Here is a 24,879-nt window from a genome sequence, read left to right on the forward strand (position 1 = left end):
AGCACCAGATAAAACAGCAGCATCTGATATTTCTCTGCAAATCTATCAGTATTATAGTGATTTCTACTAAGTTAACTGAATTGTTATATTGTTCAAATGCTGTTATATGTAGACACATACATATCTGTATGTGTATGTGTATATGTATAGATATATATTACAAACCAGTCAGTAATTTTGTTTTAACATTTCCTAATTGAATAAATGTGATTTCACTTACATCTTGGTTGTTAAATTATTTTATTTTTATTATAGAAATGGTATAGAAAAGTTATGTTACAAAGGAAAAATACTCAAGAAATAAATAAGAAAAAGGAAAATACTCAAAGATAAAATTTAAAGAAAAAAATAAAATACTCAAGAGGTATTTTATGATATTTAGAATATTCTGTATCTCCCAGGTGACAATTAATTTCTGACACACTAAAGGAAAAGTTCATCTTCAAATCTTAGGAAATATCCTTGACGATAATTTATTTTCAGATGCGACTCTCCCACATCTTCCTATGAGCATCAACCATGGGGTCAGCGGGTCCTCCTATGTGCTTTTCCTATAACTGCCTCATGTGAGCATTTATACATGTGCAAATATTGATGAGATAGAGGTATTCAAAAGGAATATTAAATAAACACTCTTATGAATAGATGAATCTTGATCCTAATAACAGCTATCTTTCTGCAACAGGACCTATGGGGAAAATGGCAAACAAAAGACAAAATAATGGTTTATAGGTAGCTGGTCCTGAGCCAGCAGAATAGTATACTGAGATGAACTGAGCCCAGAAAATAATTCATAGGCTTCTTAATTCCCATCATCTGCTGGAAAGATGAAAATAAAGAGATTTGTGGCATGGCCTGAGCAAACTTCAGATGAATAAGAATATTGAAAATAAGGAGACACTGCCCTAAATGCATTCATTCGTTCCACTTACAATGAGCTGATACGTTGCGAGATTTCACTATGGTGGATTTCAATAATTTAGCAGTGAGAGACAGACACCGTCCCTGGCCCCATGGAACTTTCAGTCTCTTGGTATTGCTACAGCACATTTGTCTCCTGTCATTTGATTGCGAATTATCTGAAAGGATAGATCACGTCTCCTGCATTCACCAGGCTGCCTCAGCATGTGGCTTAGTGCTTCCAACACAGCAGGTACTCAGTGCACGTTTGCCAATGTAATGTGCAAAATATACTGAGCACTTAGATTGTGTGTTTATTGTTATTAAAATATTTATGGCTGTTGGGCTAGACTGAATCTATAAAGTCTGTTGCGCACTTCCAGATGTAGCAAAAACTCACTGGCCCACCTTTTCCACTCTAGTGCTTCCTGTGGAGAATTCTGCTTTCAGGTTTGTGAGTCCAGCTTCATAGACAAGCCCACGGTGCACACACAACCGCATTGTCTTGAGGCTGTGCTGTGGCCAGTAAATATATACACTCAAACCATTATAAGTAAGGGGCTTAGTTTTACTGGGAAACTTAGCAGTTACTTAAATAGAGCCAACAAAATGAGACTTACCACTCTTATTAATAGAATTTCAGCTCAGAAGAAGAAAACTGAAAAAAATGGAAAAAAAAAAATTCTCACTTCTGTTGAATTCAGGATAGATTGTTGCAGCAAAAAAACGGTATTTGATAGGGCATTGTTAAAATAGTTGAAATGCAATCAATCACTCAGAACATGCATTTAAAGACATTTTTGCTCAGCTTCACCCTGAAGTGAACTAGAACTGCACAAGTCAGTCCTTCCATCCCAACTTTGCTTTGTCCCGTCTTAGGGGAAGGTGGTGTTATTCTTGCATAGTAAGTTTTAAAGAAATGCCATTTGACCCGACAATTCCACTGCTGGGACTATATCCTAAGAACAGTGAAACACCAATACAAAAGAACATTTGCACCCCGATGTTCATAGCAGCACAATTTACAATAGCTAGGTGCTGGAAGCATCCTAGATGCCCATCAGGAAATGAATGGATCAAAAAACTATGGTACATTTACACAATGGAATTCTATGCAGCAGAAAGAAAGAAGGAGCTCCTACCCTTTGCAACAGCATGGATGGAGCTGGAAAGCATTATGAAGCCAGGCAGTGAAAGACAAATACCACATGATATCACCTTTAACAGGAATCTAAACAACAAAACAAAAAAACTAGCAAAATATAATCAAAGACACTGAAATAGGGGATAGTCTGACAGTGACCAGAGGGGAGAGAAGAGGGAATTTCAGGGGGGAATGGGTAGGGTTTACAGGAACAAATTTGGAGGACACATGGACAAAAACTAGGGGTGGGGGGTAGTAGGGGGAAGGGGGGAGGGTTGGGTGGGTGAGCTGGAATGGGAGTAAGGGGGAGAAAACTGTACTTGAACAATGATTAAAATAAAATTTAAAAAAAAATGTTAAGGACCTAGTATCACAAATTGAAGTTGTACAAGTATCACTTGAAAATGATACTCTAGCCTTTTCCCCCTATGCATCTGTAAATCCTTCTGAGCAACTCAAATAGAAATTGGAAAAATAAGCACTTTCAGGAAAAAAAGAATAAAAACAATAATTTATCTTTATAGAAACCAAGTACCTATGGTCTAGGAAACATGGGAAACATAGAACTATTTTTAGTCTGTTCCTTATATAACATACGAGTGCAGAAAAGATGAAACAATCCCGTGTCTGTTAATATCATCTAATGAAAACAAACTGAATCCAAGGGCTAAATATTTTAAAAGCAACTTGCTGAAATTCAATAAAGAAAAATAATGAAAGCTTTTCAAAAGGGTAATAAAACAGAATAAGGATGTTAGCAAACTTTTTGACAAATATTTTACTTTTTCTCATATCAAACATTTAAGTAATAATAAATAACTATATGCAATAAATATCAACCACGTAAACATTAAAAATACTTAAGAGACTAAATTTATTCTAGAACCTTTCATTGTAAAAACCATTTATCTTCCTCTGTGTTTATACTTTGTCACTCTTGAGTATGTATGGTTTAGTTCAGAAAACATTAGAAAAATAAAAATTCAAATAGAATATGGTGAGTGTAATAAAATTGATTATTTTAGTAGTATCATTGCCACAAGAACTGAATGATAATACTTCATATTATTAGCATTGATTACTTCACAAAGTACTTCACACTCACAGACTCAGCATAATTTTATGAAGAAGGTCATAAGATAAGTATACAGAGGACCAGAGAAGAGAGTGACCTTCATGTAGGGCACTAAACGATAGAGAGAAGACAAAAACAAAGTGGTTTCTCACTGCTAGTTCACTTACTCTTTTGTGAAATATTCCAATAAGTAATTAGCAGGGTGTTGAATACTCACTCCATAGTTGCCATAATATAAAAACACAGCAAACTATCTAACCTAAAGATGTCAAAATTCCAGTCCATCATCTTCTGATCTAAGGAAATAAGAACTTGAGGTTTTTAATCTTTCCTCTCTCCACAAGGTGCTACAAAATAAACCTCAGATCTGTTGAGTCTAGAGAAGATTCTTAAACTCTCAGAAATAAGTCCTACTGGTTCAGTCCTACTGGTTCCCAAACTTTGCTGTGCATTAGAGTAATATACAAAGTTTTGAAATACCTCAATGCCCCAGTGATACATTATACCAATTAAATCAGAATATGTATGGATTAGGGAAATCAGTATTTTTTGAAGATCCACACTGAAGACAAGCTAGGGAACTACTGAACTGTCTCAAGGAAGCAGTTAGTCATATGTGGACCCCACATCACCCGCTCTGTATCTCGGTGCTCTTCAAGTTTCCCTGACAATTAGAATCACTTAGTACTTTATTCAGCAACTGATTACCTTTAACTTCTCTCTTGGAGGTTCTGATTTAGAGGGTCTAGGGCATGTCTAAGAATATGTATTTTTAACAAGTACCTCTTGGTTATTTTTAGCTCGGTGAAGTTTAGCAAACATTAAGAAGTGAGGAGGAAGAGAATTTATTGGAAAACAATGCTCCAGAGCAGAAATCCCAGGTGATATATATATTTTTTTAATTTTTCCATCAGGAGAAGAGACCCTGCTGTGGAGAGAAATTCTTTATCTCTCCTTATTTTCAAAATGGTTCTAAAACAACACAAAAACCAAGAGTATCTGATTTCCTTGCTGTTTATCAGGAAAATAATCCCCTTCATCACTTAAGAATTTTGAACCACACTACAAAGGAAGTCAAGACACTGGATTTGCTAATATGTACATTTGATATTTTTGTGTATTAAAAATGAGTATTTTTCTTATTCAAAATGTAGATACAAATCCTTATAAGGATTTGATTTTAATTTGCTATGTGGCAAAGTGGTTGAAAAAGTATATAACTCATAAGATCCTATAACACTCCTGTATAAAATAGTCATATAACTTCTCAAATCTTATGCAAAAGGTATTGTGATGGCTGATGTTTAACATTTTGAAGAGACTATCAGAGAGCTGAACAGAATAAATTAAAACAGTAATTCTCAAAATCTGGTCTCAGTATTAGCAATATATTTCTTACTTGAGACCTTGTTAAAAATGAAAATTGTTGGACCTTATACTAAGTTACTGAATCTGAAATTCTGGGGCCCAGAAATCTGTGGTTGAACAAGCACTCCAGTTAATTCTAATAAATGCCAAAATTGAGGACCATTTATTTTGAATAAATCCTTGGTAATCTGGGCCATAATGGATGTTAGAGTTTACTTTTCCAAGACGTAGATTCATGGCTTCCATATACATTTAACCCTTAAACACTGCAAGGGGTAGAGGCTCTAATCCTTCACGCAGTTAAAAATTTGCAGATAACTTTTGACTCCTCCTGAAACCTTAGATATCTGTATCTTAGATGTCCTTCAGTATGTGAAGGGGATTGGTTCTTGGACATCTCTGCAGATGGCAAACCCCACAGATGCTCAAGTCCCGTTACATAAAATGGCATAGATCAAAGCATATAGTCAGCCCTTGGTAACCACAGCTTCTCAACCACAGGTTTTGAAAAAATCCACATATAAGTGAAACCATACAGTTCAAATCCATGCTCCTCAAGGGTCAACTATAAATACAATGAACAAGTGTCAAAGATTTTAATAAGTACATTAATTAAAAGACTGTCCAAAAAACATTTGTGAAATTATTTATAAGCAAGTTAGGATAAAATTGCTGGGTTACTTAAAAAAATTAGTCAATGTCTAACATAACCATGATGTTTAATCTTTGGGGCTATCTGTTCTGCTATGAATAAACTATTTGCATTTCTTCCAGAAAATTTTTTTAAAGATTTATTTATTTATTTATTTATTTATTTATTTTTAGTGAGAAGGAAAGGGAAGGAGAAAGAGAGGGAGAGAAACATCAATGTGTGGTTGCCTCTCATGTGCCCCCCAGTGGGGACCTGGCCTGCAACCCAGGCATGTGCTGTAGACTGGGAATTGAACCAGCAATCCTTTGGTAAACAGGTCTGCACTCAATCTACTGAGCTACACCAGCCATGGATCTACCAGAAAATATTTAACAGTTAACACCCACCTTTCATTGTTTGCTCCTTCCTTCTTTTAGCAAATAAGAAGACCCTCTGAGCCTTGAGATAGGGAGGATTACATGCTTTTGACAGCATGGAGCAGTTACAGAAGAATGACCTTCCCCCATTTACCCTTGTAAGATTACAAAGGCTCCTGTTCTTCAGGGAAATGCTACTACCTGCATTTAACTAGATGTTGATAAGGGAAAGAGAACAAAAGGAATTAGACATTGAGCTTAATAAAATGGGAAGCATGAGCCTGTTCGCTTCACTAGGAAGCTACAGCTTTTCACACACCAGAGGATCATAGCTTTGTTCTACCAAGGAAATTAACACGCCTCCCTTCTCCCCCCTAGTACCAGATTGTTGGGAGTAGTATGAGGGAAGTTCTAGACCATAGAGGCCTGTCAGTCTGACTGGGGAATGGACCCTCTAAAGCATACAGAAACTTGGGAAGTTGTTTGGTCATTTTGAGAAAGCACCTGTTCCATCCCAAACCCAGAGGAACAAAGAAGATCTCTCTTGCTAGTGACCTGCACTTGCACAGTGCACTTACCTGTTCTCTCCATGGCCACGTGGCTTTATCAGAGACATGACTCATGGCCATGCAACTCTCTACACTCAGACTCCTGAAGAGAGTCTGAAAGGGACTGCAGCTGGAAACAAATGCTGAGCTAGCTGGATGCTAGACTGTACTGAACTTTAATATGGAGCATAAACTCTGAGCAATAGCCTTCATCTTGGCCCTACTGAAGACAAGATTGGACTTTTTCCATGGTGAGATGGGTGGAGATGGGACATTGGAATTCTGGAGGGGAAACTCCCTTAACTATACATCATCAATAAGCCATACCACGGATTAATATCTCCCTATGAGGGTCTCAGGAAATTATTTTCCTTTAGATACTGCAAGAACCCCACTTCTGCTGATGACAGTGGCTCTTATGAAATCTTGCATTCCAGTCATTTTTGAGTACTTGGGGATCATGACTGGATGACATTGTTTAGAAAAATGGAGGCATTGGCAATCATTGTACTCAGCTGACCAGAAAAGGATAATTCACAGAAAGGACCTCCAATGCTAAGAAAAAGTTCATGTATATGATGGCAGTCAAAGATTAACCACACACACACACACACACACACACACACACACAGTATTTTTCAGACTATAAGATACACTTTTTTAACCACATTTTTTCCTTCAAAAATTTTTTTTCCCTATTTTCCTCCTCTAAAACCTAGGTGAGTCTTATGGTGTGGACTCCAGACACACCTAGGTTTTAGAGGAGGAAAATAAGGGAAAGTTTTTTGAAGCAAAAAGTGTGCTAAAAAAAACTGTACTTGAACAACAATTAAAATAAAAAAAATTAATTTAAAAATGTGGTAAAAATGGCATCTTATAGTCCAAAAATATGGTATATATATATTTATATATATATGCCTATATATTAACCATATATGTGTGTGTGTATATATACAGAGAGAAAAGAAAAACATTCAGGCAATTGCTAAGGTTCAATAAAGGGTCAAATTGAAAGAAGAGATCAGCTATGATGCTCTTCAAAGGCAGGGAATACAGTAGATTCCCTCATGAAAGCAACTCTAAAAATATGCTCACAATGCTTTTCTCTTCATCACCAGAAATCATCTCTATTCCCACCAAAACTACCTTCCTAGTCATTGGTTACAGGCTCCTTTTCATCCTGCCAGGCTTCTCCCATTTCAACCCATCTCATGTCCTTGTTGCCCCACACATGGTGAGACTTGAGCAAACATTTGATTAGTGAATAAATAAGAATGACACTTTGCCAATGGCAAAAATATTGTTTTTCCTCTGACTCATATTGTGTTATAGCATATTATTCAAATGCACTCTGAATTCTTCATTAGAAAAAATGAGAAAACAACTAAAATCTCACAAATAGGAAATCCTTTTTCAAGGGAAGACAATTAAAGTATTTTTGTGCGTTGGATTAACTTTGCTACTGGCTTTTACATCCATGAAAAAATTGGCTACAATTCTCGTTGTCTTTGAACAGTGTGGCTTCACATTTGTAAAGCTGAAGTTGCATTGTTGTCAAAGCTGTAACTCAGCAACATGCTGTGCCTGGTGATTCCGCAGTGAGTGCAATCTGCATGTAATGATTTATTTGAGTACAAAAACCTTAATTCTCTGTAATTTTCCAGTTCAGTTTCATTAATTTCAAAATTTAATTTTAATAGTCTATGAATGTGCTAAAATTCCCAAGTATTTTAGAAACTTAAAATATAATAATTTCAATAAGATGTTACAGAATTAACATATTTAATCATTGTTTTTCCTATATAATCTCCAGCCTAATAACTCACAAGAATACATATACATATATTTATGTTTATGTTATATATATAATATATATGGTATTCATTCTGATTTGTCCTTTTTCTTTCTTATTATACCTTGTAATATATTTACCCATAACTAAAAGCAAAAATAGTTAAACAAGTATTTCTAGAGAATCTTGTTCTCATGGTTTTTCATGAAGAAGGCAGAGAATTTCATGCCCTTTGTTTCCATGGTTCATGAAAACAAGGACAATGGACACCAAACTTCAGCTGATGCTCCTGCCAGACTGTTTTAAACATGTTGCAAAGTACACCACTGCAGAGGGTATAAAGCAATTTCAACAAGGATGATTGAGAGAAGGTTTATGGGGTTTATTTCACCAAGAATCTCAGCTCTTCTGTAAGTCTCACATGCATAATCAAGGAAAACTGGTGGTGGGTGCTTCTCACCTCAGACCTCCTGAGAGCATCTTCAAGGAGGCTACCAGGAATTTGGGGGAAAAGGAATGCATATCCTTCTTCTGTGTGCCAGACATGAATCATGAGGAAAGACCTGGGGTGATTTGATTCTTGCCTACAAAAACGATCTGATTGGGCAATGGGTTAAAAGTGAACCTCAATGAGGTTGACTACTGGCAAAAAAAAAAAAAAAAAAAAAAAAAAAAAAAAAAAAAAAAAAAAAAAGAAGGAGTGGCAAGTTGCTGGAAAAGAAGCACCACCTTCTTCTTAGAGGCTGCAGTCTGTGAGGCCAGCAAGGAAGAGTTTTGGAACAGGAATGCCAGCATCTTATGAAACAAATGGCCAGCTTTTACCCTCAGTCAGGTTCTGAGAACAAGAAGCCAGCTTCTTACCACTCCAGCCATCTGCAAGCTTTGTGCTGCGGGATTGTTTTCTCACTTTCTACACGGCATCCTGCAAATGGCCAGTAACTTTTGCTGATGAGTGGGAAAAGGGAAAAGTAAGATAGAGGGAAGAAATCAACACAGTCCTGTCCCTAAAAGCACCATCTATCTTCTCTAGGCCATATCTGGGCCCAGGGAAGGATATTTCATTCTTAAATTGAGATTGAAATATCAATTAATACACTGGACTGGGTATTCTAATATCTTAGTATAGAATATGCTTTAAAATTGAGAGTGACCATAGGCTTTTTCCCCCTCTAAGCATCACCAGCAAATTAATGGAGCCTACTGAGACACATCTGATGTTAGGGGAAAAATGTTCCCCATCATATAATTTTTAGAAGGAGCATTGGACAGTAATATAGTTTCATTCTCCTCATCTCACAAACAATCTACATTTTGAAAAAAGAAAAGCTGGAAAAATGGGCTCCATGCGGTAGAGCTTATGGGAGTAGCATTAAGGAAAACTTTAGCTTTCTACATGATTATTACAATTTCTAATTATTTTTTTATTTTAGGATGACTTTGTTACAAAATGCACAAAGACTTTTAAAAATGAAGACTAGGTGAGTAGCAAGAAGAATAAAGAGAAGGGGTTGGGTGTAAGAAATATTTGTTTCATGGCTCCTTTTTCTTAACTCTATTCCAGTTGATAGGAATACCAATCGACTATCTCCAATAAACAAGAAACATCTTTGACTATCACCTCTGCCTCACCCTACCCCCTCTAAATTCCATCAGTCACCCGGTCCTGTTGGTTTTTATCACCTAGTTCTTCAAATTTCTCCTCCCATATTTTTGGTACCTCAGTCCCAGCTCAGGATTAGACCATCACATCTCATATTCAGATTTTGAAATACGTTCATAGTGGTCTCCATGTCAGGAATTTTGTCTTGTCCCTCTCCCACATAATCTTTTCAAATGTATTACAAATTTCATAAAATAAGAATCTGACCATGCCATTCTCTAGCTTGGGGTCCCTTAATGACTCAATCTAAAAAATAAAATCCCAAATTCCTTATAATGACTTATGATAATCTGTTCCTCTGTATCTGTTTGCCCAATAAGTGAAGAAATCAATCAATAAATGAATTAATGTGTCATTCTCTGAGTTATTTGATATGTATAAAGAAAAAATGTTTCTCTTTAAGTATGATGTGGATTTTTGGCAGGGCAAACTTTCTGTGCCCTAATATAAAAACCCTTCTCATAATATGCTTATGTATGACTTTTTCATACTAAATGAAAACAAGCTGAGAGCTTTCTGAATTTTATATACACAAAATATTCATTATCTTGCATGTAATTAAGAGTCATAAATATCAAGATTGGCAATAATTCCACCATGTTTTAATTTATATAAAATATGTACTGTGAATATTGTTTTCTGATAAGCTAATGCTTCAGAGCTATTTTTAAAATTCAAAGAGAATTCTTTCTGGTTAAAGTCACTTATTATTGCAATTTAATAATCCTAAGCAGTGATCTCTAGGATAACTCTAGGGGGAGTTTCACCTACATCTTTTTTAAAAAAGGGCAGCTTTAGTGATTATGTCTTAATTTGCCTACCAAAACTTATCTTCATTCTTGCAACATAGGATGGATGAGTATTCATCAGAGCTCTGTAAAACTTAACACTCATCTTAAGAATCATGCTTTCTGAATCAAAGTGGCTACACAAATAATTGAAACAACTTAATAATTTAAGTTTGAATAATTTAAAAGGGAATTTCTCAAAAAAGTTACGATGGTGTGAGGTGCTACTTAATATTGAGTAACTTTTAAGGGATAATTAAATTACACTTTCCCCTCACACTGATTTGTGGGGAATGTTTTCCCTCTAAGTATATATATGCATAATAGATTTCATTAACCTAGATAGGAACTGATTTTAAATACAATCAAGCTGCTCCAGAGACTGAAAGCTCCACACCCTCCCCAATCTGGTAATGATCATAGAGACCAGCTCATCTTTGAGTGTGATAGGTGACATGGGCTGTGAACGAATTCACAAAGAGAAGAAAAGGGAGAAAGCAAAGTTTTCTTTTTTACTTTCCCAGGAGAGGGAAAGGACTAGGTGCACAGAAATGCACCAGCCCTGAGGGGTTGGGTCTGGGAATTTTTTTATTGGATCAAAACAGGGGGAGGGAATTGTAGCTGGGTAGTCATGGCAATTAGTTGTAAATCAGATGGTTTCAGGCTGATAGTGCAGGCTTCAGTTTGTTTTGCCATTATTTTTGGGTTGGTGGTCCCAGTGCTCCAGCCCGGTCTTGTGTAAGTTTTACAACACCTGCTTGGGGGATGCCTTTAGTGATCTTCCCAGCCCTGAGAATAGCGGCTCAGGGAAACAGCAGTTCATTATGCCTGACAGATTTAAGGAAAGAGAGACAGCTAGCTCTGGTCAAGAGGACCAGCAAGGGGCTTTTTTGTCCTTTCTTATTTTTTTTTTTTTTGCAATATTTTCAGACATTTCTTTGAATGTTTTTTTAAAGATTTTATTTATTTATTTTTAGAGAGGGAAGGGAGGGAGAAAGAGAGAGAAACATCAATGTGCGGTTGCTGGGGGCTGTGGCCTGCAACCCAGGCGTGTGCCCTGACTGGGAATGGAACCTGCGATGCTTTGGTTCGCAGCCTGAGATCAATCCACTGAGCTACGCCAGCCAGAGCTTTTGTCCTTTCTTGATCCTGTTCCCATCTTAACCTGCCCAGGATCCTTTCCCCAGGGGAGTGCAGGGGCAAAATCATTTCAGAAAGTCACAAGCCTTCCCAGCAGCTTTGCGTATCTCAGAAGTGACCTCTTCAGAGCTCGTGTCCTCTGTTCTTCCATCTCACCCTTACACTTCACTGACCACATCTCCTATTCACACTTTCCCTTTGAAGCCTTTCCACTCAATTTGCTGGATATCATTCTGGGATAAACTATTCGGGCATTTTTTTTTCTGGCTTAGGAGCACTGTGAAAAAATGTTACTGAGACACTAAGGCCTCTGTGACTCAAAAATTGAGAAATCCCTGAAGAAGTACTTAATGTCCCAATCTGGATGCCGAAGGGAAAGAGCAGAATATTATTAAGGGATTGAAGATAAGACAGATAGGAAGAGAATGATCTGTAAAAATGTTATATATGCAAGAAAATAATTTGTAGGGGTTGCTCAGGCCTAGGACAGATGCACCCTTCTCCAGGGGGGTGATACATTGTCTTTGGTCCCGCATCTGTGTTTTCTCTCCACTCCCTCCCCTTTTCTTGACTCTTTCAAATGTTCTTTTTTAATTTTTTTCTTTATGGGTTTCCAACATTTGTATTTTTTATCATTTATACTCAGTATTTTAAGGTGTATTTTCAAATTAAACTTTAAAGTCAGTTAATATACGTGCCCTTTTCTGAAACAATAAAAATACTTAAAACACTTCCCTCAAATCGCTTCTTCCTCGTCAGTGTCAGGCATCCATGGTTTAATTCCATCTCTATTTTTATACCCTCCACAAATTAGGCATTATGATTATTTTCATATCATCAAAAATTTTATATTTACTAGTATGCTTAATACTTTGAAGAACATTATTCACTTGATGTGATGATTATTTTTTCTTTTGTGGTTAGGTTTCTTCTTGTATATACTTTAGACTTTTCTTCACACTGGAATCCATCGGTAGAAAAATTTCTCATTTTTTTGTTCACCCGTAGCTGTTCAAGTTGACCCTCGTTGTATAATAAAATTTACTATATTCTAGAATTCCAGGTTGTTGGTAGATATTTTCATGTAGCACTTCAAATAAATCCCACTAAAGTCTGGCTTTTAAATCTGTTGTTCAGAAGTCAACTACAATCTAATAATAATCCCTGTGTAGGTAATCTGTCATTGTTTCAGCTCCTCCTAGAACAGGGTCTTCGGTAGTTCTCCATTCACTAACGTGTGTCCAGGTGAGCCTGTCTTTACATCTTTCTTGCCTGGGATTCCTGATCTTCCTGGTTCAGATGACTGGTACCTCTCACTAATTTTGGGAAAATTATCAGCCATTTTAATTTTGTCATAGCCCCTCCTCTACTTCTATCTTCCATGTTTTTAAACTATTTTCTCAATGTTTTTATTTTATATGTTGTTTGTGCTGCCTTCTGTGTAATTTTTTTAAAAAATTCTGTTATCCAGTTTGTCTTTCCCATTTCATTTTATCAGCTGTGCCCTGCCTGTTTTTCATTTTAGAACACTCTTTGATTTACCTTAATGCTGCCTTGTCGTTTTGACCAGCTTTTAGTGCATGTTTATGTTCCCTACGTTTATTTCTATAAAACATATTGAACGAGCTTAAAGTTGTTTTTGGTCATTATACAGGTTGGGCAAAAGGAGATTTACAGTTGTTCATGTGGAAAATAATACAAAAAAACCACAAATAATTATAGAAGAATAAACTGTATTTCACATACTCACTACTTTAAAATTATGACCCCATTACTTGTAACATTATTATGAGAATTCTTTAAGAACTGGGTTTAAAATCATACCCTGTAGAGAGGATGTCTTGGTGGTTGTTCCCAGGCTACTGAGAGTGACAGCAACATCTAATTATCAGATTTCCTTCTGGCCCCTCTTTTTTTTTTTTCAGTTCTGACTCCAAGTCTTTGTAAGTATAGGCTCATCATTAGAGAAGTTACTTTCATTGTTTTACTTCACTAGAGACAGGGTAATATAATCATTTATTGCAAATCTCCCTCTCAATGAGGAACTGTTTTTACTCAAGAAGGTCAATTTATGATGAACCAGGCTTTATACAAAGATTTTTAATCCAATATCTTATCAAGGTTGGGCCCAGATTTTGTTATTTTTTTTAACATATGGTCAGTTAAACCTAGGTGTTCCATAAATCCTCCAGTCAGTGCTAACTTATTTGTCTACATTAATATTTTATTGTTTTGCTTCCCAAGGAATATTAAATTCTCTAGGAGGATGAGAATGTGTTTAGCTTTGGACTTACTATTGGGTAGTGCCCCAATAATACAAAGGTACATTGCAAGTTATAGATTTCTGACAGATAAGAGCAGGTAACTTCAAAGATGATGGTTTTTCTTGCCCTGTAAAAACACTAATCAGTTTTGTTTCTAACATAGCAATCTTATTCTAATTTTTTAAACATGCTTATAAGAACTCAATTTCACTAGTTCTTTTATTAATGATATAAATATATTTTTACATATACTCATTTGAATTTTTATGGCAATCATGTTTTCACCTGTTCTGTTTGAAAATGATATTTTGATAAGAGCATTCTTGCCATTTCATAATTTGGGAATTTGTGTGTTTGTTTTGAAAGCATCAACATTAACATTTTGTTCTTTTTTAAAGGATCTTTTTAGAAGAAATATATAACACAACAGATACCAAAAATATTGATATATCATGACTCACATTGCTTTTTTATTTTAATAGCAGCATTCTTTGATAGTACAGGATTTGGCACAAATAACGCCCCTGTTTTATTACATAAAAATCTTTCATTACAAAATCATAGCATGTAATTTTGTAACACAACAATATCACACTCAAGCACACCATGTGACATTTTAGGTGAAATGCTCAAATTGCTGCCCATCTTGTGTGAGACTTTCAGGTACCCCACCAACCACCCTTAAGGATGTTACTTTTGCCAGACCCTATATTTGCTAATCTTACAATAGTTTATTGACTAACATTTAAGATTTTCCTGTCAGAAAGGATTTTAACAGTTGGCTTCCTATTTGTACAGGAATGCACTGAAGAATAACCCAGCTCACTACTTTTGCTAGTTTTAAAGTGCGATATTTAAGATCAACCAGGTAAGTAGTGCCGGAGTTATGAGCAGAGTCATGCCTTTCTGATTTTCATTCAACCATACATTCATTATAAGTTTTTAAACAGTGATTCTAGATTTATCTGAAAGTGCAAGACTATTACATTTTGAATTACCTTTCATTACAATTATTCTCTAATGTGATGTTCTATAACACCACTATATATTGAATCCCTATCTGTAGAGCATAGTGTCTAATTTTATTTGTGCAATGCTTACGTCTTTAGTAGAAAATATTTTCCACTGTGCCCACAGTAACTGCTATATATTGAAAGATGTTTATTGGTTGCCACTTTTGCTACATTAAAAAATATTCCTGTGAGTCAGCTTTCTAGTCTACTAAATGCCAATGCTTTTAGATATTGAAAGGTTTATGCCACTAAATGGGGTATTTTACTGCAACTGATTAGATCAATGCATCTGCTGCAGGTTTTAGATCATCTTCTTTATGGCAGATTTATTGAGCAGGTCAGGAAACTTGGCACGGAGAACCCTGAATGCATCCATGCAAATGGGAAGTTAAATATGGATGCTGTGAGCCTTACTTTTAATGACATTTTATGTAGAAGAACATAAAACTCTTAAAAATATGTAAAAAAAATAAAATTTTAAAGCTTCTGTAAGCTACCAGATGAAGATTGTTTAGGCAAATGTAGCAGCAATTTAGTGACTCACAGAGATTTTATTACTTATATGGTTACACTTGAGTTTCATTTGAATTTATTTTCTATACTCTTCAAGTTTTTGCCACATGAACTTTGTATTTTTTATGTCTGTGCTATTTCTATGCTTTTCACATAAGTATTTGCTCATATTTTATTATCCTAATTTGTTTTACCCTTCAGGTTCAGTTTCCATATTTTATAAATATTTTTGTTTAGGGTGATAATTACCCTTTTCTGATTTAAGCCACTGTAGTTTTCTTAAATATGTGATTCAGAGGCAAAATAGAAAGGAAATCAAATAAGTATCAGGGCCTCTGAAGATCTTTTGTTTGAGATAAAGACATCTACTATACAGGAATAAAAGCTCTTCTTCATGATTAGATAAAAGAGTACAAATGGCGATTACTTGCAAAAGCGTGATTCCCAAGTAAGCAGCACTCAACACTCACTTTTGATTCATTAACAAACATAAGGAAGCACAACACATCAACTGAACATTTTGCAAGCCAATGTAGTAGGGTTAAGGTCAAAGAGATTTCTCAAGATTACTTCTTGGAACAGTTATAAAATGAGATTAGGAAACTAATGAATAAAAAGAAGCATGTCTGCAACAGTAACATGATCGCACTTTGTTTTTAGTCTTATAAAATTTCCGGACTCTTTCCTCCATCTTTCTCTCCCCTGTGTCAGGTACCACGGGGTAATGCTTTAGAACACTATAGTGGGACTGGCTGTGTTTATGTCCTTGCCCCACAACTTACTACCTGTGTGACATTAAGTGGGTTATTTAACCTGTCTCTGCTTAGTGTCTTCATCTTTAACAGAGTGAAACTAATACCTGCCTCATGGGGTTTGTGAGAGCTAAGTCAGATCATACACGTTTGATAGTTACTGGTGCTGTTGACCAAATACTTCTCTGACCTTCTAGACCCATGGTTGGGCTATTTCTTAGCCCGTATGACTATGTAGGTCATTGGCTCTTTTTATTAAGCTCTGAGCATTGAAACTTCTCTTTCCAGCACAGAAACTTCACGATGTTTGAAATTGTGTCTGTCCCTTTATCTTGAGCCCTTGAAGTAGTGAAAAGCATCTCTCAGTTGACCTGTAAAGGATATGTAGCATGAGTGATGAATGAGTCATTCTTGAGGTAAGCCACCAAGATCTCGGAGATGTTCCTTTGTGATGTAACATAGCCTGTCCTAACACAGTCAATACCCGAAGTACTACAGTTTTGCTTTACATAAAGAAGAAAAACCCTAAATGAACGTTATAATTCTTGTATCCATGATCACTCTGGCAGAAATCTAGATCTTCTGAGGTAATTTCAAAGGTCAGCTCCAAATTAAAGCAGACTCTGGACATCCACAGACAGATTGTGGAGTTATACGACATGTAAAGAAACCACAGATTTGAAAGCAGCCCAAGCACCCACCAGAAGAGGAATGGGTAAAAAAGCTGTGGTACATTTGTATAATGGAATACTAGTTGGCTGTAAAAAAAAAAAAAAAAAGAAATCTTACCTTTTGTGACAGCATGGATGGCCCTGGAGAGTATTATGCTTAGTGAAATAAGACAGTGAAAGAAAGACAAATTCCATATAGTTTCATTTATATGTGGAATCTAATGAACAGTAAAAAGATAGAAACAGACTGATAGGTACAGAAGACAGACTGACAGCTGTCAGAAGGGAGGGGGTTGGGGGCTAAGTGAGAAAGGTAAAGGGATTAACCAAATAAAAAACCTCATAGACACAAAAATATGATGATTTCTGGAGGGAAAGGTGGAGGACAAGTAGATGGGGAGAAGTAGAAGAGGGTAAAGGGGGCATAAATGGTGATAGAAGGAGATGACTTTGAGTAGTTAACACACAGTAAATATATAGGTGCTGTATTGTCAAATTGTACACCTAAAACCAACATAACTTTATTAACCAATGTACCCCCAATAATTTCAATAAAAATTAAAGCAAACTACAGATTTTTTCTTTATGTTTCCTGCTCAGTAACATAATAATCTATACTTGAAATTAAATAATATTTGGAAAAATGTATACTAAATCATTCTAAATGGAAATATAAAACTGTACAACTTCTTTGAAGAAATTGAACAATTTGATAAAGTAAAAAATGATTATCCCAAAAGACTCAAGCAATCCTGCTTCTAAATAGGTAACTGTAGTCTGTTTCTATTTGTAAATACAGTTGGTTCTTGACAAATTTTCTATGAAGTAAATCTTCTAAATCACAAGGCCAAAGGCTGTTTTCTTTAATATTTAACATAGCATTCATATAATACACAATTTTGGACATTTAACAAAAAAAATTCAACTCAAACACAAAAATCCAACAAGTAATGAAAATGTTGCAGACAATAATTAATAGACACTAACAACAATAATATAAGTGGCATAATGCCACATGTGCTAACAAACAATTACTTAGATAACCAAATGATTAGTCTAAATTGCTCTACTCAGCTTCATTATGAGTGAGTAGAATAAAAAATTATTTTTAAAACTTTTAGGAAATAACCCATACTTTAGAGTTACATTATTTTACGACACTCTTTATGAAGTAAAAATCTTATAAAAGAAACAAAAAAAATTCTATCTCATGTTTTGTGGATCTCTTATAAATATTTCTTTTGTTTTTTATTTCAACCTGTCTTTATATACAGCCTTCGATTTTCTTTAGGTATAATTTGTTTCTATTTAAAATTTTTTTTCATTTTAATGTTTTAGACCCTTGCTTTTTAAATGCATTTGAAGTAATAAATTTTTCTATTTGCTGATTTAGCTACACTCAACAAGTTTTGTTAGGTAATAATTTCGTTACATTTCATTTCAAATATTTTTCATTTCTTGTAGTTATATCCCCACAACCCAAAGTTATTTTTAAATGTATTTTTCATTATAACAAAATATTTAAGTAGATTTAATGTTTATGTCAAATATAATTTAAAATATATTTTTATTCTGGCTTTTGATTTAATTGCATTATAATCAGAGAACAGAGAAATCAGAGAACTTATTACTTGAAAGTTATTGAATTTTAACCTATATTTTAAAGAATCTATTTATACTTAAACATCATATATAGTTTCTATGTATTGGTAAGGTATGTATGTATTTATACATACAGACATATATCCCCATATACATACTTTATAGTTTTGCTAGCGTTTGCTACATGCTATATATATTTCTGATAGAAATATGTTAAAACATCTCATTATATGGTATTCTTATTTGCATTTATCATTCTGTCACTTCATGATTTTAACCTTCTTTTTATTTGCCTATTAGTTTCTCCCTTTTCCACTTCTAGTTGCATTAAAAAAGTTTTCTGCACTACAAACTTGTTGGGAACTGCCCTGACTGGTATCAGAAGCTGAAACCCCCGCCTAGGCTAAGGCTAAGGGGACGCCCTTGGAACCGTAAGCCAGCAAGGAGACAAAAGCTTATCTCCCTGGCAGAAATGCTGCTTCTGCTGCTTTATTCATAACTGAACCCCAAAAAGCTTAGTCGGTTAGCCAAAGGTGGGTAAGATTCCCCAAGGGGGGAATGACCTAAGACAGGCACCATCACTTTGGGAGGCCCCCCAAAAGAAGGACTTGGGGGGCCTCAGCAAAAGGGGGTGATGGACCCTCGCTCCTCGGCTTTGATATAGCTTGAGTTCTCATCGTCTGGGAGAAAATCTCCTTATTGCCTTAGTTCCCTTGCTCCACCTAAGCCTGAAACAATGACAGGGTGGTGTAGCTCTGTGCTGAAAAGGGCGGATTCCCCGGGTGATCAGGCCTAAGAAAGGACATGTAAATTACTGTGAAACCATCTTTGTTTAGAATGCTCTCAGTTGAATGAGAAGGGTCCTAGGAGAAAGTTAGTTTGTTCCTCAAAGTCTTACAGCTCTTTGACCCCAACTCAAAATAGACGGGCAGAGTTCCTTGTTTTCTATAGTTCCTTACTTCCACCTAATAAGTACTGTACTTTACCTGAATTATTATGCAAAATGAGCCCAATAAAAGCAGGTATGGACGGTAAATCAGGGCGCTCCCCACTAGGGGGTTGGCCATTTCATCCCTACTTCCCCACAGAAACTAGTTTGTCTCTGTGCATGTGTATTTTTCTCCCGTGTTTTTTGGCGAGCCATCCACAGCGTTCCGTGGTCACTGCTGGCCGGAGACCCACGCGCAACACAAACTTATTTTTTTCCTTGTATTTGGAAACTATCACAAGGACTACTAGTCCCCCCACCCCACAGTAATATCTGTTATTTCATTCTTCTATAGTTTTGTAGACCCTAATTTTCACATGGCTAGCTGTAAAAGGACAATAAAAAATGTCAGTCTTACCTAAGAAGCACAGGTATTCATCTAAAGGTGAAGTCACAACCACTCAGAACAATAACAAAAATAATGCTAAAGAATCTACACAAATATTTTGAACTAAAATATGCATATTTAGATAAGAAGGGTTTTCCCACTTTAAAATTATTAATTAATTCAATATCTATGGATTTTTCTATAGTTACTTTTGCATTTAAAGTAGAGAAGTAAAACAGTCTTCAAGATAAACATCATGTGGCATAAAATTTCCTTAAAATACTCAGTCTTTTAAGATGATGAAGAAGCCACAGCATCATTATGAAAGAACAGGAAGATTTGACTCAAAGATTACATGTTATAATCCTTGATAATTATATATTATATCTAGCCAGATTATATTTCAGTGCAAAGCACATTTCCAGAATAATCAGATATGGTGCAGCTCACATCTATATAAACTTGCTGGAAGAAGTAAGTAATGATGCAATCCAAAATGCTAGGAAAAGAAAGTTTACTTAAGGTCCTAATGAGTGAACAAATGATCAGAAATCCAAGGTAATTAATTCTGAACATGCGTTCACATCCAAAAATATTTTATAGTTACAAAGTTTATTGTATCAAAGCCCAGACAGTAGAAGTAGGAGAAAATGCAGGTTTTCTGGTATGAATCCTTGCTAATTTTCGAAAAAACATTGTTTGAAAAATACCTTCAGAAATCTTAAAGATAATCTGTAACCAAATTGATAAAATAGTCTATTAACCTATTTAATTAGCCAATATTAATGCATATTTATTCCATTTTTATTAAATGTCGAATACTGTCCAGTTGTTACAAAGACTAACACAAATAATATCCATTCTATGCACTTGAGAATATCCAGTGCAGTGAAGAAAATCGACATAAGCACTTAGTTATAAAGCAGGGCATGTAAGTAAGTGCAGAGTGCTTGGGAACACTCCTGAAGAGCACAGAGCCCTGTCTGAGGATGGATGATCAGGGAATTGAGATTGCAATAAAATGGAATTTAAGAAACATTTACAAAATAAACATTAGTCAAGTCAATATCAAAAGGGAGCAGAGTAAGGGGATTTCTTTACCATGAAAACTGCAATAAAAATACAGAAAGGCAAGAAAGTGCATGGCAGAGAACACAAAATCAGATTGGCGGTTCTAGATGGTGAAGGGCAGAGTAACTACAAATTAAAATAAGGAAGCTAATTGGTAAAAAGTCTTGTGTTCTTGAGCTTCATCATATCCATTATCACAACTGTGTGCAGTTCCAATGGAATAAAATAGTTCCTAAATTATGGCAAGAAAACTGTAAGCATAATAGAAGATGGCATAAGTAAGCTTGAATACATAAACTTAGGGAAAAACCACGCAAATACTCTAAAATGTCAAAATGGGTTAGCAAATAATATATAACTTTATGCTGTACACAAGGCATACACAACAAAATATTGTAGAACTGTAAATAATGAACAAAAAACAGGAACTTATCTGTCAAGTAAATGGTCACACAAGCAAGGGTGACAGCATCATTTTTAGATACAATTAGTAATAGATACAAATAAGACATGAGAGAAAACAAAATGTATTTTAAAGTGACAGAAAATGACAGGTGAAAATTAAAAGCAGATATTAATAAGTTATAGATAATAATAGATAACTCTAAGGACTATTAGCATTATTATAGACTCATATACTATAATCATTTTCCATGAAAGTTTGGACAGGAAGAAGAGCAGAAAAACACAAATAACTTGAAAGTGTAGAATAAACACACACATATATTCATTCATGAGTGTTATTTATAATTTTATATTAAGAAATTTCAAAATCAAACTGAATTGACTAAATGAATGAAAATTTGAGTCAGAAATCTTGAACTTCCAAATCTGTATCTGATATCTCACTTTAGGAACAACAGACTCAGTTGTCTACTAAGTGATTCCAGTTGTATTCCCAGAGGCAATTCCAATCCCCTTTGTTCAAGATGAATTTATAATTTTTAATCCCTATAAACCCTCCTCTCCCAAGACCACTCCATACCCAACACACTTATCATAAAACTGGTTCTCCTCCTAGTTTTACTTACCCTTGAAAATATCACTGCCAGCCGCCCAGCACACTTGGTTCACAGGCAGTGATTGGTCTCGCAAACTATTTTATCAACAGTGGCTGGTATAACTAACCAGTATATTCTAAAACAATTCATTAAGTGTTTGCACACACAAAAAAATAGGTTAACTACTAAAAGAAATTTACACTGGTATACATGTTGTTTTCAAAGGCAAATTGGAAATAAATAAGTGTAAAATTGTTTATATTTTCCTTTTCATATGTATTTTACTCCTAATAGTGTAAAGATAGAGGTAAGGAAATCATACATATGGAAAGATACAATTTTGATATTGTTAAAAAGGAGACAACAGGCCTAAAATGGAGTCTCTTGAGCTAAGCCCCGCATCAAGAAACCAAGGCTTAATCTCTAACCCAGCTTCCATTTCAGCCTCTGCTTGTTATGTAGCCTTTAATCAGTCAGCCTGGAATTATTTGGTGAATACGAGTGAGGTAACCCTCCTGATAGATACCTTTGTTCTCTTAGCAGGGCACCTTTCCTGAAACTACGCATTCTTTGCTAAAAATTTCCTTTTTTCTGCCCTGCTTTCCATCTATAAAACCCTTTTTTTCCCCTATAGCTCAGAGGAGCTACTTTCTTTCTGCTAAATTTGATGAGCCAATATGACATTTACATGCACTCAGCTTGATTTTGTTTTTGACAATATTTTACTAATGAAAATTATGTAAATTACTTATGAGAATTACATAACTTTCATAATTACATAATTTTATATTATGGTATATTTACACCATAATATGAAATACACCACAATATGAAAATAGCTGTAGTAAATTAAATATGATGTATCATTATGTGAAATAATATGTTGTTATAAAGATCATATATAATGACATGATAAAAATATTCACCATGTGTTGCCTAGTTTTTTAAAAAAGATATATATATATATAGCACCATTTTAATTTTAAAATCCGGTTGCTGGTATGCATATAAAACTATTTTCATGAGTGTATTCAACAAAATCTGAGCTTCTGAGCACAGAATTTACCTCTATTAGTGCTAGAGACACATGAACGCATGAGACCCAGGACCTGTGCTTGCAAACTATATATCACTGCTTAGTTTTGCAATTATTTTTTAGGGAAATGAGCAACATTTATATAAGTCCATTTTATGCATGCATAACTAAAATTTTCATGCTCTTTAAATAGTTCATACTATTTAACATGTGGGAAAATGATACAGACTGGTTCTGTGCCCTCAGTGAATATTGACACATTAATAAAATTTTTTGTCATTACCATTTGAATAACATTGGCTAAGATTGAATTGGGGCACACAACTGCCTTGCTTTGTGACTTGCAGAAGTTTCTTAACCTCTCTGAGCTCTTCACGTCTGAAAAATAATAACAAAAACAGAAACAAAAAGGAAAATAAATTAATATTGCTTGAACCATATGATTTTAAACAAACTAATAAGTAAGCAGCATACTGCCAATTAAATCACAAGTTCTAACATGTTACTATTCTTCAAATTAACTGTCCTTTACATTTATTTTTAATCCCTAGAGGAAAAAGTGAGGAGAAAAGAACAGACTGTGAGGAGAGATAGTTTAGAGTGTCAATGGAGGAACTTTGGAACTAGCTTTGACAGAAGGGGGAACATTAGAACCTGCTAAGTTTGGGGACAGAGGATGTTGTTACTGAAGGTCCCTTAGAGCAGATGGTATTTGATTTTGGCTTTGAAGGCAGGATTTTGCTGTGTGAAAAAGTGGAAAAGGGACATTTCACGCACAGGTATCATTTGTGTAGCTACAGCTGTTACTAGAAAATATGCCACTTTGTGGAAAATATGCCATTTTATTTAAAAAGAGATTTATGGCATCCCTTTGGTTTTCAAAAGACAATGTATGTATATTGTTAGTGGAGGTTGAGCTTTTTCTTTTCTTTCATTTTAAAGCTTTTTTTTTCTCCTCCTTGTCTCCCTTTTTTCTCCTCCTTTGCTCAGACTTCCTTTCATTAACCTAAATCTAAACCTAAATAGCTGAGAATATGGATATTTCTTTAGAACCAAGAATTGTAGGTAATGAGAGTCAGCTGAAACTTGGGAAAAGAACTGGGTAATTTACAAATTCTTTATGTCATGAAACCCACTTTAAAATCCACAACAAATAAAAATTCATAGAGGTAATAAGAAAAATACTGGTAGTATTTTTCCCCATGAAATTTTTTCCCACGAAATTCCCCCACAGGGGAATCTCGTCTCACCTTTCATGTCTGGGACTTTCTGAGTGGAATATGTATTTCATTGATAAGGCTGTCCTCTAACTTAAGTGAAACCTGGATGCCTCAAGTTAAAAACAGATTGATTCACCTAGTGTTTAAATTTAGGCACTAAAGCTTTTCTGGAAATAGTATGATCAGCTTTTAGCAATGTAACTTAAAAGGTTGGGGGATTATTTCTGCTTGGGTCTCACAACCCTTGAATGTCTGGTCACTCCAAATTAAGAGTCATGATAAAAACTTTGATAGCCTATGAAAAATGAGACCTCCAGGGCTCCTGCTGGCTGGTACAGTCTGAGAAAGGTTGCTATTGTTCTGAAACAAAGGCATTTGCACAAAGGCCATTTCTTCCTTGTCGGAGGAGTCATGCCTTTTTCTTAGGGAATTTTGACCTTCCACACAATGCTACTCCTCTCATCTCCACTCTCTGCTCCATTTTGAGCTTGCCTTTCCCAAATGGAGGAAATGGACCTGCAGTCCTATGCTTGTCTGGGCTGGGGATGCAGTAGACAACCTTTAACATGGTCTTCATGTCCCGTCAGAAGGTATTTATACCCATATAAAATATCCTCCCCTTGAGTGTGGGTTGGACTTAATGACTGCCTTCTATCAAATAGAATACAGAAGTTATGGACTCTCTTCTCTGTGATTAAAATAGTGAAAGATCAAGGCTGCCACCTGTATGAATATCTAGCAGAACCCAAAAGGAACGGAGCTCAGAAGAGGCCAGACCTCACAGGTGCAGCCCCATTCCTGCAGGAGTAGGTTTAAATCTGAGCATCTGAATGTGGAAGATGATGAGTAAATGCATTTTAATTTATAAATTTTTAAAAGATTTTATTTATTTATTTTTAGAGAAGGAAGGGAGGGAGGGAGGGAGGGAGAGAGAGAGAGAGAGAGAAGGAGAGAAAAACATCAATGTGTGGTTGCTGGGGTCATGGCCTGCAACCCA

The sequence above is a fragment of the Phyllostomus discolor genome, chromosome 1, assembly GCF_004126475.2.
Source record: "Phyllostomus discolor isolate MPI-MPIP mPhyDis1 chromosome 1, mPhyDis1.pri.v3, whole genome shotgun sequence".
NCBI lineage: Eukaryota > Metazoa > Chordata > Mammalia > Chiroptera > Phyllostomidae > Phyllostomus > Phyllostomus discolor.